The sequence below is a fragment of the Anopheles aquasalis genome, chromosome 2 (assembly GCF_943734665.1).
Source record: "Anopheles aquasalis chromosome 2, idAnoAquaMG_Q_19, whole genome shotgun sequence".
Classification (NCBI taxonomy): Eukaryota; Metazoa; Arthropoda; class Insecta; order Diptera; family Culicidae; genus Anopheles; species Anopheles aquasalis.
Genome location: NC_064877.1, coordinates 39137501 through 39157500, shown reverse-complemented (window position 1 = coordinate 39157500; position 20000 = coordinate 39137501). Strand labels below are relative to the sequence as shown.

Below are 20000 nucleotides of genomic sequence, written 5' to 3'. Positions count from 1 at the left end.
TATCAACTAAACATTAATTAACAAAGTTCGCCTTCAAAAACATGTTCAACATCAATTGGCAAACATGTAAAACATAATTCAGCTTTGATTTTGAGGTAATCTGATTGAGAACAATGCCATTATCGTTCGACATAGCATACCATGGTGGACGGGGTCGCCACCGATGAGTTGAGTGGCCTTTTGGCCCTTTCCAACCTTACCACAATCTAGACAACCATTAATGAGCCGATAATTATTCCCAGATGATCTGGCCTAGCGCAAACGGGGCAGCAATGCTGAGCATAATCCCGTTTGAACATTACTTCAACGAGGCACCTGTTGCCACTCGTCGCAATCGTCTGGAGTCATTACAATAATCGTCAGCTTTAGAGCGAGCGAGTTGGTGCGGTGAGATGCGTTGTTCTTCACAGTTATGATGATAATAACCAGCACCATCATCATTATCATTTCGTATCAATTGGTGGTGGTGGCGAGAAGAAGAAAAACGCAATGCGATGCAGGAAATGGAGGGGCCACCAAAACGATTGGCATTACTTGGCAAGATGTCGGAATGATTACTCTTAAATAGGGAGAACTTTACCTAACACTCCAAACACGCTAGCGACATCTGCTGCTGCTGCTGCTGCTGCTGCTGCTACTGCTCCTCACTCGGATAGCTCTAATCCTATCTCATCCTCGATGATTTATGTGCCCGAAATCGCTTGGGATGCGCTTAAGGACTTTGGTTGTAAAGATTTAAAAGTCAAACCATCGCTCTGCGACATAGGACGAGCACAAATCCGGTGTCTTTCCCTTTCGCTTCGAAAACATTACATCCCATCAAACCCCCTTCATTTCGATCGATCCGGAGAAGGCACAGGCCACAGCACATCCGAAAAGCAGAAAAGAAAAGACAAGACTACTCTAGACCGCTTGTCGACGGCAGAAAGTGCAGTTGATCACAGGATTGATGATGAGCAAAGCATAACCCTTACCCTCACCCGGTTGACATGCTCTACGGAGGGGTTAAGGAAGGAAATGCATGAAAAACGCTTTTCGTGCTTGATGCTTCCGCTTCCACCCAACCTCTCGGCTGCCAATAGACACACCAACACACACCTTTTGCCTGGTTTCGTGTGAGATTGATTGATTTCCTGGCGAAGGTTGACTTCAACGCCATGTCGAAGACGTTGAGCCGGGATGCAGCATGATGATAGCGTACCATCTCTGGAGCGATGTCGGATGAAAAACAAACATGAAAAAAAAACAAAAATAAAAAACGCCCGATCCGAGGGAAAGAAAAAGTTAAAATGAATCACTAATGGTCTCACAATGAAAACTTTCTTCATACCACACCGCACACATCCACTGCAGACGAACGACGGACGACAGGGAGAGAAATAGTGCAAACTTCAATAAAAAGCAAATCCATCGAAAGAGAGAGAAACAGGGAGGGAATTCGGAAGGATGGTGGTAGTGCTGTGCTCGAAAAGCTTCTTGCTGGGGCATCGGAGAGAGGGAGAAAAAGAAAAGTCTAAAATCTGAAACGAAGCAAAGAAAATGGCTGCTTAAGAGAGGAGTGGCACTAGAGGAAACGGGCAATCCAAACATTGTCCCCGGGGAAAAAAAAACGGATGAATCGACGATGAGATCGTATGATCGTGGCAGCAAAGACAGTACAGACCGTGCACCGAAGCCACTATCGAGCGGATGATCCAAATCCATCCCACTTTTCCTTACGTTTCTCGAACGTTCTGCTGCTGCTGCTGCTAACAACTGCAACCTGGGATACACCAGATAGAAACCGGGGTCTTATCGGTGAATCCGATTGTCGAGAAATTGCCACGGTGCTCTCGTCTTCGTTCTACAGATTTTTTCTTTTCGTTTTGCGGAAACTACCGTCCCTCTTTTCCCACATTACACGCGCTCCGGATGTGGGAAAATGATGAGCGGAAATTGTTTACATCCCTTTCCCATGATCCCAAACAGTCGAGCACACCCGCACATGTGGCAAGACCGGAAGAGATTTTCACAAAACGAAAATGTCGGTTTTTTATTCCCTTTTCAATCCCAAGACCCTGCATATCGCTCTGCTATGCAGCAGCAGCAGCAATAATGTATGATGGAGGTTGTGGTGGTTACACCCCAAGCGGTACGAACGGCGGAAGTGCTTCTCGACCGCACGAAGAGATTAGATGAGAAAAGCCACCAGAACCAGAGTCCGGTGGTTGGGATTGACGGTGCTGCCGGTGACCCTTTCCGAGTGGGGATTTCCCGCGGAACGGAATTATTGAACACGAGACTGGAGACTGGATTATCTTTACGCGTACGTGACCACGGAACGGGGGAAAACCCCTTTCCGCAAAGAAGATTAGTGCACGATCTTCCCCCCCCCCCCCACGGGGTTGCTGGGGAAAGGTAATTGAAGTGCAATCAATTGGCTTCCGAAAGACGGTGCGAAATGCGATGCTTTCATTACCGAACGTCGACCAGTAGCTCGACGACGGATTTGACGTTTAATCCGCACTTCATGTTGCGCCTGTCAAGTAGAATCTGCCACACACCGTTACACCGTGCATTAGTGGCCCCTCGGAAGGTGTCAAAAGTCACCATAAATCGTATCATTTAATGGAGTTTAACGTTCCGGGCCATACGCTAGTCAAGCTAATCGCGCCGCGAACAGCACCGTATCTGGCAGGCGTGCTTGGCCGTGTCATCAGCGTGAACATGAAACGCAATAAGATTGGTCCTCTAAAGTGAAAGCATAAAATTAAAAACTTCCTCCATTCAACTTGAGCGCACCAAGGGCACCATTAAACGCGTAATCGGTAGCGAAATGGCCGGCCATAAAACTGGCGCAGGACACCCTCCACCGGGGACCAGCCGCTAGGAATAGAGATTGTCACCGGCACCGGAGGGGGGAAATCCGAGTTTACTATTGCTCAAGTGCCAAGTCGTCTCCTAATTAACAACTCCATTAGATCCTAGCATCAGCAAAGTGCGCGCAAAAAGGGGAGAAGCACCCTCGAGAGAAGTAAACAAATATGGCAAAGGCCGACCACTACCTGGGCTCACCCCCTTGGGGGAGGTGAAGAGGGAGGTCACTTTATTCAAATTCCGTCTATCTAGCATCACTTAACGAAATGAGCATCGTGGGCTCTCTCTCTCTCTCTCTCTCTCTCTCTCTCTCTCTCTCTCTCTCTCTCGCTCTCTCGTTATCTCCACCACCGAACTGCGCACCAGAGGGGTCCCAGCATATTTGACGAAACGCTGTTATCAAATTGGAACCGCTGCTTCGGCACCAGAAGGGGGAGGCGTGTAAAGGCTTGACCGTACCACCGAACGCAGTGAGATCCATCGACACGAGACACGAGCACAACCAAACACAGAGGCATCGCGTCGCAATATCGCGATCGCGTTTTACGATGCAATCGATTCGGATTACCGCGCACCACGGACAGGCTCCACTGTCGCCCCTGGTGGCCGTGCTGGCTGGCTTAGAGGCAGTAAAAGTTGCTACATTTTGCAGACCAAGGACCGGGGCGCGGTGCCCGGCGTTATCTGCCACTAACGAGTACCGCAGGATGAGCAAAGCTATGCTCTCGTGACGTGATGACCACCCCCCCCACCCCCCGTAACAGTCCGTTCGTTTTCGCGTTGCAGTCCAGCGGTTTGTTGTCCCAACATATTGAACCCGTGGCCGGTCGTGGTACGCCATCGATGCGTAAACACATATTGGCTTTTAAAATCGGTCGGAGGTCGGTTTGTTCTGGTTTGGTTGCGCATTGGCCCACCACTTTTATGGGTCATCTCGCACGGACACCAAAGCGATCGATACCTGATTGGACGGGGTGGCAGGGGAGGGGTTTTAAAAGCTTGGTTTCGTGTTAATGCGACCATTTTGTTGCCTCATTATTGCATCGTTATCGTTGTAGCGATTGATGATAGAATGGGCGATTTATAGTGACTATTTCGGAAGGATCACGTTAGTAAAATGGTTTTTCTGAAACATGCAGGAACATGGTTGAATTTGATGTTAGTTCGGAATCGGAAATGGTTACATTTGAAATTAAGTAATACGATTTTCAAAATTGCAACCAGCAGCAGCAGCAGCAGCAGCGGCAGAGTATCACAATCTTGCATCTGAGTGCAAACTTTACATGAAAATCTTCCCCCGAGATTCCCCCGCTAGTGGGAGGCATTACTTCGTACCAGAAACTTAGATGAGCTTACGCAAAAGTTGGTCTCCTCGTGCAGCAACGTGATTCCCGCTGTCGGAGTAGTTGCTGTTCGAAGAAATGTTGCTGCTGGAAAAGGCCACCATCACACCACCACCACCACAAACCGCACACCACACATACATAGTTCCTTCCTGTTGGAAGCGACTTAACCGTACTTCCGCTCAAGCATAGCCGGAGTTGCACTGTAGAGATGCCAAGGGTACAGCGTCGCTTACGGGAACGGAACTGCAGCAACACACTTCACCTCAAGTGGCCGTACAGTTCCTGCCAGCCAGCAGCTTGGTTTCCGTCGCAAAACGCAATGGATGTGAGTGGCAGAGAGTGAGAAAAAGAGTGAGCAAAACAATATTGATTTCCCACAGAACACGGCAGTCGAGCTTCGAGTCGAGGAAAACTGTACAAGGGGACTGGCAAGTTGGAACAAACCAAAAACCAAGTCATTCCCATTCCCATCATAAATCAGCTCATTATAAACGATCTCTCGCTCGCTCGGTAGGTGTTGCCAGTAGCCAGTCAAACACACATAATTTGAGCAAATGAAGACAAATGATGATGCGGCTGGCTGCTAGAGAAAGCCGCGACCACGATCTCACTCTCGAGCCACAGCCAGCCAGACAGCCGCGTTCTATTCGTTCGGCAAACATAATCCATCAGTCCGCCAGTCAGCACGCGAGTGAATAGGCGAATAAACTAGGTGGCGCCGCCGACTGGCTGGCATTAGGATTGGCGCTGAGATTATGCAAATTAGGCAGGCTCCTGACTTTTGCGACAGATTCCGAGTGGTGGTGGTGGTGGTGGTGGTGTTGATGCTTAAGAAACCGACCGAAGGAGGTACGTTCGCACTCTGATTGTGATCCGTTTCATTCCAATCGTACCACGCAGCACTCGCGAACCATTATTATCTAATTTATCAACCACCATTTGTCAAAGAAGGGAGGCAGTTCCGGGCACAAATTGACACACTGCTCGACGTTCGTTGCTGTTTCAATAATGAAACAGATCGAGCAGAGCCTTCACACCACCACAACTTTAGGGGCGGGCCGCTGGTTAATCATAATCCAGCATCGCATCGGCTGGTCCTGGAGCTAGTCGATCTCTTCTGCGATATCTTTTATCGCATCTAGTACCGGTAGCTACAACAGCAGCAGCAGCAGCAGCACCAGAAGAAGATTAGTTCCCCGTGCGACCTACAGGAACTCTCCACTCCTCCACCTTCTGTCGTCAATAAATCGAACAGCGAAACAGCAATCAAATATTAATGGGATTACACCGAGCTATCGGAGCCACCGCCACCATTCGCTAGCACACCCCGCCAGGACCCGGACACACCCGGATCCCGGACCTTCGTCTCGCGATGGTCGCGATGATGCTAGACGATAAAATAATTTCATCATTTATTATTTATCGCGGCGCACGGTTCCAGCCCCGAAACGTGCCGTGACTGCTTAGCACACCACCGAGGGGATCGCGTTAGGTCCCATGAGAGAGAGAGAGAGAGAGAGAGAGAGAGAGAGAGAGAGAGAGAGAGAGAGAGAGAGAGAGAGAGAGAGCGAAAAAAAGATGGACAGAAAATAAAAATCCTCCCGATAAGCAGTCATCCAACAAGCCTACACACAGGACATCATATGCTCACGGTGTGTCTGGGAGGTGGATAAAGCGATAAGTTCTCATAAGATTATCGGCGCGCAATTGTGTACACGTTAAAATGGCACCACCAAACGATCACCACCGTTCCGGGCCACCGTTGGAAAAAAAAGGCGGAATACACTGGCTGATATCTTCATTAGCCCGTGCTATAGTCAATTTGCCATCATTTATGCTATCCGGGGCCAGGGGCCAACAGATGCGCTGAAGATTGTCGATTACTCGGCGCAACTGTGTTCATAAATTCATTCCATTAGCCTGCTTAGCTGCATACGCGAGTAGCAAACAGGGGTTGGTTCACTAGGGACGTACTTTGATTTGCACGCTCTCCCCGGTGCTGCCATGCACAAAGCAAGTGCTTGCAAGTGCTCCTATGATACGATCGCGATATAAAATAATAAATCAGAAAAAAAGTGTTTACTCTGTCCCGCTAATAAACTCTGTGCAGTGCTCTCTATTTCAACGGCATCCAAAAACCAACATGAAACCCCACGGAGCGTCTACGTTCAGCGACGCTTCGTCACCTTCCCCCCGCGAACACACAAAAAAAAATCAGGACAGCCTCACCCCGAAAAGAGATCGCAACCGAGATGACAAGGGAAAACGGGGCTAAAGCAACTCGGTTGTGCATCAATCAATCTGGAAATTTGATGTTTGGTTTTTCGACTTCGACAGGTTACGGGTTACGGGGGAAAAAACACGGAAAACCACTCATCGCAGCAAACACTCGCTGACGCGTGCCAGCCACAGAGACACGGACGCCGTTCATCAACTGTTGACGCCCGTGACGTGCCATGTGGCGGATTTTTCGTTTCTTTTTTTCCATTGCTTCGCTTGCTAAATTATCATAAAATTTCCATAAATGACCATCTCCGACGGTGGGTTAGTCCGAGAGCCGTGACTGGTGGTGGATCCGCTCTCCGGAGAATCACTGCTGACACTGTAATCGTCTAAAGCGGTACGGTGAGGAGCTTTCTGCACCCCGAAAGAAAAGGTCGTCCATGGTACGATCACAACCTGGACCCTAAGTTTTTAATCGCCATCAACGGTGACGACGGACCGGACTGCGCCCCACAAGACGATTCACAAAAAGGAAGCCTAAAAAAAGCATAGCTTCCGGAAACCATTTTTCAACCCGACGACGACGGGTTTGTGAACCGATTGTGCAGAGCGAGATTTATCTCCCGCTTTTCCGTCCGTTCACCTCTATGCCCCATTGGTGCCCGAGCACATGAGAATGTCGAATGCTGAAATATGGCGCAATTGAGCGACGACGAGCGCGAGTGGATTTCCCAAACCCAATCAATCAACCTGAACCGGCTGCGTTGGGAATCGACTCGAAAAGGGGACTAACTGACTGCAGCGTAGCGCTCGACAGACAGCAGTTAGACAGCCAATCGACCAATTCCGGAAGCACCTGTGTTCCGGTTCGTGAATGGCTACAGCAGACGTGAACTTGTTTCGTGAACTTCGGCACCTCCTGACAGCCTGAGGTCAGCAGGGATCGAGATCGATACGAATGACAAACAATTGGGTCAAACTGATACCCTCCTAATCTCGTGAGGTGCGTTTCGTCCCCTCTCAACCATCAAAGCTTACCAAAGTAAAGTTTTTGAAAGACAGAGGTAAGGCAAGAGGTGTCTTCTAACTATCTCCGCTCTCCCTCACGTTTAATTACACCACTGGGAGCTAATGCCTCACGTTTGGCTTCCTATTCTCGAGGCAAATAAGTACACAAACTGTGTGCACCGCACCGTGTCTCATCCTGGACCGAGATGCAACTTCTGTGTACCTGACACTGAACCCCTAAAGACTGACTGAAACTGTTGGACCGCAAAAGGATGTCTCCTTCTTCATCGCTACCAGCACCAGCTGTCAGCAGGCAAAAGCTCACAGCTCTCTGCTGCCTTTAAGCACGGAACCCCCTCGTGGGCGTCCGTCTACCTTACCTCCTTCGCTTCGTGTCCCATCACAAAAGCGGTAAGCTACCACACCATAATCTCTGCAGGTGACTTTGCATCTCGTTAAAAGCGAAGAGGCACTGAGCTATTAGCATTAGCTGTGGTGTTTTATCGTGGCAGCGCTCTCCTTCGCCATGGATTGCGCATTAAAGTTTTTTTGGGGAACGTCGACGGTGCACCCGATGACCCGGTGCGCTGGTTTGGTGAACTTTTCGCAACACGATTACCCTTCTCGGTGTAGCGTGGTTGCTAGAAAGGTGAACATTTACCTCGGCAATGCCACCAAGCAACCAGACAACAGTCCGTCTAATCGCCACCGTAATCATTCTATTTATATCCATTAATTTGTGGTAAAAACTATTAGCAAAATTAATCTACGAGCCACAGACTTACTGCAACAATCTTGGTGATATATGCTCGGGACGTGGTCTTATTGTCTTGCTTTTCTACACCGATTCATCGGCCGTCTGTTCCTTGAATGGATGACAATTTATTCCACTGTTACCCCGAGGGGCATTAATCTACTTACATTGGAATATTTGCCTTAGGGACAGCGTGCGCAGTGGCGTTTTCCAAATCACAGCCACTCACACACTCGTGCACACGTGCGCCCGGCTGCCTAACAATGTAAAACACACGGCATGTGCGTGTTACAATGCCCAACATACCGACGACGACGTAGACGACGACCACCGAGTCATGCCCACTCGACGACTATCCTCCCGTCCCCCGGGGCGGGGCCGCAACGCGGCGCCATCAATTTCGCATTTCACATTTCACAACGATGCCGGCCTGCCGTGTCCAGCCGTGTGGCACGACACATTTATCTGACAGCTAAATCTGTCACAACGAAGCTTGTCCCAACCGGTCAACCAACCGACGAACAAACCAACCTCAGCAGGCTGGTTGCAGGTATTGCGGAAATGACCCAGTATGCTCGGTTCAGTGTAGGTTCGGTAGTGGTGCCTTGGTAACCATCGGAGGTAACCGTTTAAACATTTGCCTCCCACCAGTGCTGACCTCAACCATAAACCGTTGATCAAGCAACCAGGGGTTGGTTAGACTTTAAACTGAAACCTTATACTGTCCGGGGTGTAGCCCTGGCATAAATGGCTTAATTAATATTCAAGAAGGATTTTTTTTGTTACCGTCCCTGGTGCATGCGTGGCGATGGTTTCTCGCTGCTCGGTGCCTCTGCATGCAACTCGATAAGCAATCGTTAGCCTCTCGGCAGTGGTAGGCAGTGGAAGCGTTGGTTTCCACGTGTAACACATGAACCCATCATCCCGTTTAATGAATATATCGCCATCCAGCGCAGGTGCCGGGCGGTACAAAATTGAGAAATGAAAGTTTTAAAACGATCTGGCTCGGGAAAACCGGGAGAAACAAATCTCTCCCATGAAGCAGTGTAATAATTCAATCATTCTAAACCAGGCAGCATCATTTTTACGCCAAATTACAGTATCACCGGTCCGACGTGTGTTTCACTAGCTTCCTCTGCCCCTGGGGGGGCATAATTTCCTTCTCTCTCTCTCTCCCTGTGCACCACCTGACCGCATCACCCACGACCTCCACCACGAGGAGCGGGTAAATTATGCATGCAATAACGAAACTCATCCGTAACGCGCACACGCTCTCGCTTACGTATTCATGATCGTTTACATGCTTACGCGGCCACAGCGGGGCAGGAAAATGCGGAAAAGCTAATAATGTATGTAAAACGACGAGCCCCAGGAACGAGTCGCGAAAGGACGTTACCGGTTACTGGTTTTGGGACAAAAAAAAACAAACTACAACACACACGTTACGGGAAGACGAAAAGAATGATGGGCGCGAACGGTTGCGTTGGGAGCGCAGGTTTTTCATCCATCATCAACACGTAAACAGTGACAATGAAGCGGCAAGTAAATCAGTGTCTCGGAGGGCAAGGTGCGCCGCCACGCATCGTCGTTGTCCGCTTGTCGGCCAGTGCCAAGGAGAGAGAGACACCCAAACCGGATGTAAAACGAAATTGCATGTTGATGAGGAAACAGTTTTTCAGCCTGCAATCATTTGTTCGTTTGCAGTTTCCAGTTGATCCATCTCGTGAGCCAATTTGCGAACTGATATTAAACAAATTTGATTACATTCGGGAATGAACTCACGATTGGTTCACGACACGACCTTCCGGTAAACTTTGTTCTCATGCAAGAAACTGAAAATAGAATTAGGACACTACTGGTTACTGGTTCTCCTTGGGCCACAGGGTTCAATCCGCAGTGGAATCGATAGATCTGCATGCACCGGAAAGCAATCAAACTTGCATGCTGCTGCTGCTGCTGCTGCTGCTATTGCACCAGAAACCAGAAGTTACTTCTCGCTGGTGCCTGAGCACTGTTTGCGTGTTTACTTAGCAACTAACTAGCAACCTTGCGGGAATGAGGACACAAATCAAACAACTCGGTACCGGGACAGGGAACTGAAAGTTGCCACAAGGCACGATATTGATGGTAGTGCCATGGGAAAGACTCTAGCAAAAAAAAAAAAAGCTCAACTCTGCTCGCCATCATCATCATCATCATCATCGTTATTATTATCACCATCATGATCTACAGCAACAGAGCAGCCATCAAACGGCATCAAAGGCATTCCATTTCGTTAATTACATTTTCCTACCCCGATCGACCAGGAATGCCCGGTTCGATAAAGTACGAAGAAATCGTAGGCAAATCTTGGGTGCTTCCTGGTACACCACTCTTACAAAACTGTAAAGAAAGTCCGGTTCAAGTAAGGAATCCTTTGCCTAACGTCTCCTTCTAGAAGGCGCTTGGCATGCAACGGAAGTCTGGAAAACTGTAGAACTATTCGTCCAAGAGTGATGGCTGAAGGAATACACATTAAAGTGAAATGGAACAAACTTTCTCGCCCCATTGCTTGCACACACCGAGGTCGTGCGATAAGAATCGTAGTACTATTCGCTGCGCCTCGTTTTCGTTGGCTTCATCACTTCGGCAAACAGCAATATGACTTCACAGCGGGTTCACAGTGACATGGCACAACAACAATAACAACAACAACGGTTATATATTGTGCGCCATGGCCAACCTGACCATGGTTGGCCTTTGCGTGAGCGCGAAATATTTGCACAAAGTTGCTACTCTTCCCCCCGGTGGGGGAGGATTTCCGGACGCGGCCGGAACGGGAACTGTAACTCCGGTCTGCTGAAACTTCCACCCGAAAGGAACAAAACTGGAACTACACAATGGCCCAGGCCCAGGCGGTCGGGGGTGTGACCGTAAACAAGGTGTGCGGTTCGGTGCAATTCCGTGCATAATGCAAAAGACCTCCACACCTGGTGTTTACTTGTTTGTCTTACCACCGCGATGGCCACTACGGCGCTCTGTGGAGCTCTGCATCTACTAGTGCCGTGTTTGTTTGATGTTTGATCAAACATTGCTACTGGAATGACTCCGTTTTGCACATTTTCCCACCGCTCTGCTTCCTTACTGCTGCACGTGCACCAACGATTGATGGGCACGATTGGCGATGAAATCGTGTTCGTTTGTGTCAGAGGACGATGGTCTCTGCTGTAAACTATAAGCGAACCACGAAGCATGTCAATGTAATTGCGAGGGAAATAATGTATTTTATATCGTGATGCACTTCTTATCATTTAATGATATTGCTGCATCAGGACCCTTTCCTGCAAAACAAGAGGAAAAACAAATACTTGGTTTAAAGAACTGAAAAGAATAGAACGCTCGTACGACTTTAAACAGTTACATCACTCACTACGAACCATGAAGTAGTTACTGAACGACGACAAACTCCAGTTGAGACCTCCAGAACGGACCATTGTTTGAAGCAGCACAAAAGACCCACAAAACCAAAGAAACATTCCCACAGACCCGTTTCCTATCAACATTCTTCGAACTATAGTTGTAATGCTGCCTGCCTAAAACAATCACTCTCCCGTGGTCCGATGAGTACGTGCTGCAGCAAAGAGTGGACGGCCACCTAAACCACCATATGGGGACCAGCGGTTGGTCGAGTGCACCAGAACCGGCCGCCAGGACAAACCGCCGGGGCCGAGGCAAGCATCTCGGACAACGCGATCGTGTGTGCATAGCCGCTACGAAGAATTTTAATTATTTTAGCTCCATTCTTTCAGTTTCCCTGGAATACGGATTAGTGACGGTACATTGGCATGCTAGTGCACGCAGCAGCAGAGAGAGAGAGAGAGAGAGAGAGAGAGAGAGAGAGAGAGAGAGAGAGAGAGAGAGAGAGAGCAAAAAAACAGCTGACCCCTTGGTGGTGATGATGGTGTGCACCGTAAAAAAAGTCATCCTAGTCCGTCCATCCCATCCTTTTATCACAAAAAGTACCCCCCCGGGTGGCCGGGTACACTCGGGCGGTCAGTTCGGGGCGTGGTACGCCGGTAAAAGCCGGAATAAAGTTGCAACTTCAGTTTGTGTTATTGTGATTGTGCATGGAAGGCATTCCTCATCCGCACAGCGCACAGGCTGTGTGTTACACATTCCTCTCATTCCCATCGCCCTTTAGGGCGATAAGGGGAGGACCTCTCCTCTACAGATGTGTGTGCCACTGTTGTCCAGTGATGTCCGTTTAGCCACTAGCCGGTCACAGCACTAACGTTCCACCACAGTGTACCGTGACAGCACGAACCCTTCTCCTCGTGTGGACGGCAACGACGACGACGACGACGAGATCACCCAAATTGAATGGTCAGAATGGTCTGAATGAGTCTCATTTTATCGTACCGTACCGTACCACTCCACTTCGGTCCCAATTTGGTAGTCTCGCCCACTCGCTGACGAGTTAATCTTCAACAACCCTCCATCTTCCATTCAAACCCACCCAAACTACCACGAAAATGCGAAAGCCACGATCCTCGGTGTCTCTCTGGCTTTTGTCATTCGGCCAGAACTTTCCGATGGCCTTTTTTTATGCGCCGGACATAAGGTTTTTAGTGTTAAGTGCTGTGTAGCGTGGCGAACCCAGCGTTGAACCAGCCCCAGCTGTGAAAGGTCCACACACAACCCGGGGCCGGAGGGGGGCACTCTGTTTGTTAAAGACTTTCACCATGGACCATGAAGGAGAGAAGGAGCGGGGTCAGAGGGGTCAGCAGGAATTTCAGCAGGCACGCCGCTGCTTGCACCACCACCGTAAGAAGTTGTTAAACGTTAGGCAAACAATTTAATTAATTTGTTGCACACAGTTTACGAGTTACGTTCGCCCGCAGTTGCAACCGCAGCGCTCGCTGATTACAACGTACGCCAGCGCTAGATTGGCCGGCGAAGTGTGACTGGCACACGAGCAGAAGCATAAAAGCGGGAATGAAACAGTATTTTCATCATGAGCTGACAATGGATTATTACAGGCTATAAATGGAGAGGCGGCGCTTCGTAGTAGCCATCGCGTCATCGCGCGTTGCCGTTTGCCTGTCGTTCGAGGATCCTTCGCTTAATCCGCCAATACACCGATTGGTTCCGTTCACTGAAATTGAATTATCTGCTAATGATCATTTCATTCCGCCATTATACAAAATCCCCAGCTGCCGATATCTTCTCTCGTCTGGCGCTATTCGCCAGATGTCGGTGCAGCTGCACAATTGCATCAACAGCCGGTGCTCGAGTGCGAACGGTGGTCCTGCTGCACGTGCCAGCATACCGAATGTGTCGTCGTTACCAAGGGGTTTTCCATAAGCTCCTTGGATTATATCGTCAGCTGCTGCTGCTGCTGCTACAGAGGATACAGAGCGATGCATTTGAAGCCCAAAATCCCAGCTAACCAGACCGAAATGAGTGTTTCCCTTGGGCTTCGTTAGTGTGCAGCTTCGTTGGCTGCATTGTGATCCTCGAAAGCTTATGCTCTCTGTCGAACGTGAGGCGCAACGGTGCATTCAATTTGGTCAATTATCTGCCATATGCACCTTTTTCTGTAAAAGTTGTAAATATTAAATTTAGTGGAATTAAAACTTGTAACAAAAATTCCTAAAATAGAAGTATTAAACGATCGAAAAGGGAAAACACACCCGAACCCGAACAAATGAATGCGGTAAACCATCATCGGGTGTTCCAAAAACTTCAACGAGTTACCCAACTGCAGTCAATTCTCCGAGCTCCCACTGTTTTTTGCACTGTTGTTTTGTTGCGGACCTTATTGCTCCATCCACACATCCAGCTGAACATTCAACCCGGACATAGCTCATCGTAAAAACGAGGAAAAAAGGGATACAAAAATCATGTGAAAACTCACGTCGAGGACCACCATAAAAAAAAAAATGGGCGAGCTTTCGGTACTTTCGGCAGTTCCCCTCGGTGCCTTTTCGCCAAAAACCGAGCACCATCATTCGAATGCTCGTATGATATGGATGATGTTTTAAGGGATTTCAATATTTTCATTCCCCCTTCTCTCAAAAAAAGGACAGCCACATTTCACAACACCACAAAGTTGAATCCCCGCTTGCCGATCATCACTGAATTCTCTTAACTTCTCCCCTGGATACCATAGCTGCATATGCAGAGGGAGTATGGGTTTTTGGGCATTTTTCAAATTTTTCATACTGCACACGGAACATGGTGCACGGTGCATCCATAACAATTTCGAGTGACCGAGCCGTTTTGTGCGTTTTTGGTGAATGTATTTTTAAGCACCACTCAAAAGTACGCAAATGACGGAGCTTTTCATTCCTATCCACTATTGAAATCCCTTGCGACCAGTCAAGCGAATTTATGGAAGTGCGTTGTCGAGAGCCTATACTCCCTCGTTATCTTTGGCTATTGATGCGAAAAAAGTTAAATGATTTGCTGGATTTTTTGTGGATGAATGCACAATTACCACTTTTCCGTGAAAATAATGCTTAAATGCTCTCACCAACGATAATGGCGCAAATGATGGCAGATCCGCTGCTATCAAAGCTTTCTTCGAGGTACTCTAGGCACAAAAACTTACTAATTGCATTCCATTGCATAGTGCAGCCAGAGAGTGATTCGGCGCTATGATAACGAGATTTTAGCGAGATCGCTACTCACAACAGCTGACGTAATGGTGCAGTAACTCTTGCAGTGCAGCAATTTGGTGAACAGAGCACCGCAGAACGGTCCAGCAGCTCATAGCTGAATCATCGTCACGATCACTACCTCTAGCGAGACGTAAAGTGAAGACGAAATTAAAAGCTCATTATGAAGGGCGACCGCATGTCGCGGTTGGTGTGTGGTTGAGTAACCTTGAGACTAGTACGCTCAAAATGATGGAAATCGAAAGAAAAGAGGAAACCAAAACCTCAAATCGATTATACATTTTCCGAGCCACGGCATTCGCCGTCCATCCGTTCTTCATTTCCATTCAAGTCGATTGCATTTTTATGTCTCTTTGCGAAACGGATCCGATGGATGCGCCAATAGCCGATGGATGCGCCGAGTGGAATGTTTATGGAGCACTAGTCCCGAAGGCAGAATAATTGCTAATATTCCCCGCCCCTAGATGGAACCTGATACTAATGCGAGTATGCATAGTTTGAAGGACACATAAGAGATTACTCCGTTCCACTCTCGTGCACTCAGTCCATTGTGCATCAGCGTATATGAAGCTCCACTTCAGAAAACTGAAATGAACTCCAGGAAATTGCATTACGAAAAGTTTCAATACTCGTTCCACCTGGTTTCACACCTGGCTGGCAGGCATCCGGTAACGTTGGGCAAATTTCCAGAAGGCCACATCGTCCAATGCAAATGCAATCGCGAGCGACCAGGTGCCCCTGGTGTGGAGGCGCGAAAGGAAATACGATTGGAAAATTAAATACTACGTTCACACGATCGCCGCCCGCGTTCAGGTGCAGTTCCCTCGTTGAGCCGCAATTTGGTGCAACCGGAACCATATCCGAAAGGACACCGCAGGTTTCGTACCAGCAACAGTCGGTGTTCCCGGGATTGTTCCAATGGTAGCCACATAGCACCAGCACCAGCACCATCAGCGATCGAATCGATCGATTGGTACCACTCAACACCAATCTATTCATCCCCCGCCCCCCCCCCCCCCCCCCGCTTCCCCCGTACCAAAGTGGACTCGTTAATCTTTGGTTTCGTTTTTTTTTGTTTGATTAGTTGCTAAAAACCACACCGCTGAAGCTTGACACCAACTCGCTAACTAGCTTACTGACACGCTACACGGGACTTTTCTTCTTTTTGACTACTTGATGAAACTTCACCGCGCCACCCCATCATCACCAGCAGGCTGAATGAGGAACTAGTTCGCTAGCACTCTCATCGGACGCCAGGGACCGGTGCTCACTAAATGCCCGACGAAATGGTGGGCCAATTTTCCGGCATGTCGCTTTCTGATTTGACAACTTTTGCGCCGAAGTCGCGCGGCTGGCTTCATCAGCCATCGGTTCGTTTGGCACGGGCGCGCGTGCACGACGGAAGCTACAATGTTGCGCCGGACTGGTGTGTGCCGAACGACAAAAGTTTTCCAGGGAAGGGGAAGTGAGTTTAAATTTGGCATGTCAAGCCAGAGTGCCCGGACGCCATCATGACAGTGACGTGTCGCAGCATTTCGCATGATACTGTCAACTGGCGCACCCACCAGCGCAGCTCGGATTCCGCAACAGTGGTCGCGATGTGACACCGATTGGGATTACGTGTGGGCCACTTGCTCGCCCGCTCTCTCTCTCTCTCTCTCTATCTCTCTCTCTTTGTGCGCCTCCTTAACTGAATCAGTGCTCAAGGTCACGGCTGGTCTCGCACGTGTTAGACCCACTCCATTTGGCTGAGATTGCTCTCGAGATTGCTTGTCACACGGCCGCGGAGCGAATGGCCACAGATATACTAGTCGACCGAGAAGAGCTGGGAATTCAGTGGGACTGGGGAGGGGGTCACCAGAGCACGGTGGTATCGATTGCACGGCGCATCGTTACGGTCTAGCGGTGGGCTACAGTTGGCTACCGTGCCACCGTTGGTTTGGCTGTTTGCAAATCGACGCGACGAGCAATTGATTGCATCCGATAGTGCACTTGCCAGCCGGAGATCGAGCGCCAGCGACTGAGCGCGGATGCAATTTATGACAACCGAAGCGTGAGCCAGCAGCAGCAGCAGCTGGCCATTATTATTACCGAAGCCGATATCAATTTCATTCCCGCTCAAAATATAAACTCTTTGCCAGCCAGCTGCCAGCCATTTATCATTCCTTCCTCACTACCTCTTTAGTGGTTTCGCCATGAATGGTGGTTTTGTTGAGTATTTGCAATCAATTTGTAGTAACAATTCGTGCTAAATATATTAGAATTGCATGGCATAAAGAAACACTAAAAACATTCATTGAAAAACCAAGAAAATCGAGTGGCAGAACCGTACCACCTCAATACCTGATGGCGTCCATTGCCAAAACAGCGACACGAAAGTATCTAACATTTTAATGAAATGTAAATATTGATCCCACATGATGTTTGCGCTACGAAGGAGCTTATTCACTTTGTTTGCACTTGGAAAGCGACACACACAGGACGACGATGTGCGATGTCTCTTCTCTGCTGTTTATACTTTCTACCTTTTCCTTTCGCCGAATGAATTTTAATTCCAAGGGTGAAAGAAGAGTGAGAATCAATTTTTATAAAGCAACGAAGCAAAAACCCCATTCAAGGACCTTCTTTTGGGTGTCGAATGTTTAAAATGTCGGCGAAATTTGCACCGCAAGGCAATGAACCGATTACAGCACCCGATGGCAATGGCTCTTAGCCTGCTTCGTGAGCAAACGATCGTGCGTGAAGCTTTTGGGCAAACAATCTTGGGCCAATCTTCAGTACCGCTGGATCCAAGTCATCCGATTCTTGTTTCCGGTTGTTCACTCTCGGGATTCGTTATGCAAACGGGGAAAAAAATAGACTAAAATATATTATTCATCTGCCCTTTGCTTCTTGCCGACGTTTTATTTCTGTCGGTGCGATGAATGTGATGACGTGAATTCTCGCGAAATCTGATGTCGATTCACTCACTCACTCACCCACCCACGAGCAACGTCTCCTCTTTAATGCCTCCCGGTGGAGTGAATCAATGACCTGGTCGACGGAAACCCCCGGACGACAAGGACAGTGTGACGGACCCGTCCGTCGACCGTTCGCAATTGCCCCATCGACAACTGGCCACCCGGTTCGTCCGGGTTTAATGCAATATCCTGACACCGGAAACTTACGCACTCCCACGGAAACACGTACACTACCGCCGGGTGGTGGTTCGGAGCCAGGGAAGCCCCCGTTTGGCGTGGAATTGGAGCAGCAGAAATTCAAGACGTCGGCCGAGACCGACCAACCGGCCATTGTGTAAGGTGAGGAATGGGGTGGCCCCGGGAAGGAATTGACGTGTGGGCAGACAGAGAGTGCACATTTCTCTGGATACACTTAATTAAGTCGCCGGCTTTCATTCCCTGTTCCATCCCGCTCGGTTACATCAGCCGGCGGCCACCGGGTGCGATTCGCGATCGTATATCGTTTAATTGGGTCCCTTGGCTTTTGCTTTTGGCCCATAGGATATTGAGTTAATTATTCTCGCATCATCTTAAAGGCGAGGACGAGAATTATTTCGATTGCATTTCATCATTTGAAAGGTTCATCAAGGTTTAGGTCTTTCACCTTGATGGTTTTGGACGCTACTCATCAGCATAACATTTGGAATGATTTGCAATGACTTCCAAAACGATCATTCATTGGACCAATGTACCTAAAAGACAATCTGTCGCTTTCATCTTTAGCAAGTAAAAGAGGAGAAAGTAAGCAAGAGAGAGAGGGAGAAACGAAATTGAAACATTGTACAGTGGCCGGCCAGGCATTCGGCCCTCTGGCAAGTTTAATACTTCCGGCAATGTTTTACTTCATTCTCTGGACCTTAAACGTTGATGCGGGGTTTGCGCGGGTTTTTTGGGGGGTGGAAACCCATTTCACTTCCTCATACCCCGCCTCCTTCCCACCATGAAAATCCATAATCCCTCAAAAAACTTGCCTGACCTGGCTCATTCTTTCCGGCACGTTCGCCGGCATGTTGTTTGGCGTAAGGGAGCGACCACCGAGCGAAGGGCAACAGCCGTTCGCCTTCGCATAACCACACTACAGGCAAGTACAAGTGGTGCACAGGGCCAAGAAGTCGGTCACTTCGGTCGGTCGGTCGGTCAGATTCTCACGAGAGTTGTAAGGATAATAAAAGAAAAAGAAAGGCACGGCGGTACTGAACCAACTTCGCTTTACGACACTTTTATTGCAACAGCTCGTTTGAGGCACGTCTCGTTCTCCTAAAAGAAACACACCCAGAGTTCCTGGCGGTGGGAGGTGATCTGAAACTTTGGAACATTGAAGATGATACACTTCGAGCATCGTACTTGTGCTAGTGCTCGATGGTACTACTGTGCTTTCTCGAGGTGCTTCGAAAGTAGAAATTTATGAGCCCTTGCTCCGGTCGAAATCCGGAGAATTCCCTTTGCAAACTCATTTCCAACGTATTTAACCAAACGGCCAATCAGGCGGTCATCGCCTTCGCTGGCGACACCGCTGCACATTGTCGATGTGACAGCTCACTTTTGGTCAAGGGCCGATAACGGATCCGTTGATCCGTTGATAGTGTTTAAACTGGAACGAAGTGAACCGTTCAGCTTGGAATATGAAAACGGCACATATTTCCCTTTTTGCTCCTGGGGCACACGGCAAATGGAAGGCGAATAATAAGAAGCCTTCCCCTCGTGTATCTTTGACTCCGTCTCCTTCCTCCCCACAAACCGCGGACCGCTGTGCTCAGGTGGGTGATAAGCAATTTTATTTCATAAACCTTGCAAGATAACTTCGCTCCGGGAGGGCTTACAAAAGGGAAAACATTAATTCATCCTTTAATGCTCGAGGAGCACACGGACGCATTAAACCTGTGCGCTGGATTTACGATTATTACTGCGGCTGGCGGATAAATTAATCCAAGCGACTAAGTGAAACTTTTCCTCCCGACCAATAATTCACATTCCAGCACCTTCCCCTCTCCCAACGGGGGCGCGTTTCCTTTTTTTCCGGTGACCGAACTCCCGGTGCTCGAACCGTGAAGGGAGTGCGCGTTAGGTACAGGATCCAGTTTCACAGTTTGGTTCCCACAAAAAAAAATGCTTCACATTCTGTGCTTAGAGGGCACCATTCGCGGATGCGGATCAA

General features: G+C 48.8%; 2 protein-coding genes across 8 annotated transcripts in view; one reads left to right on the top strand and one right to left on the bottom strand.

Annotated features, from left to right (window-relative positions):
- LOC126571214 (uncharacterized) overlaps positions 1–20000 on the bottom strand; it is a 165615-nt gene that overhangs the window by 108568 nt on the left and 37047 nt on the right. The window lies entirely within an intron of this gene.
- Positions 1–20000, top strand: part of LOC126571213 (uncharacterized) — a 117001-nt gene that overhangs the window by 74970 nt on the left and 22031 nt on the right. The gene's annotated exons all lie outside the window — the stretch shown is intronic.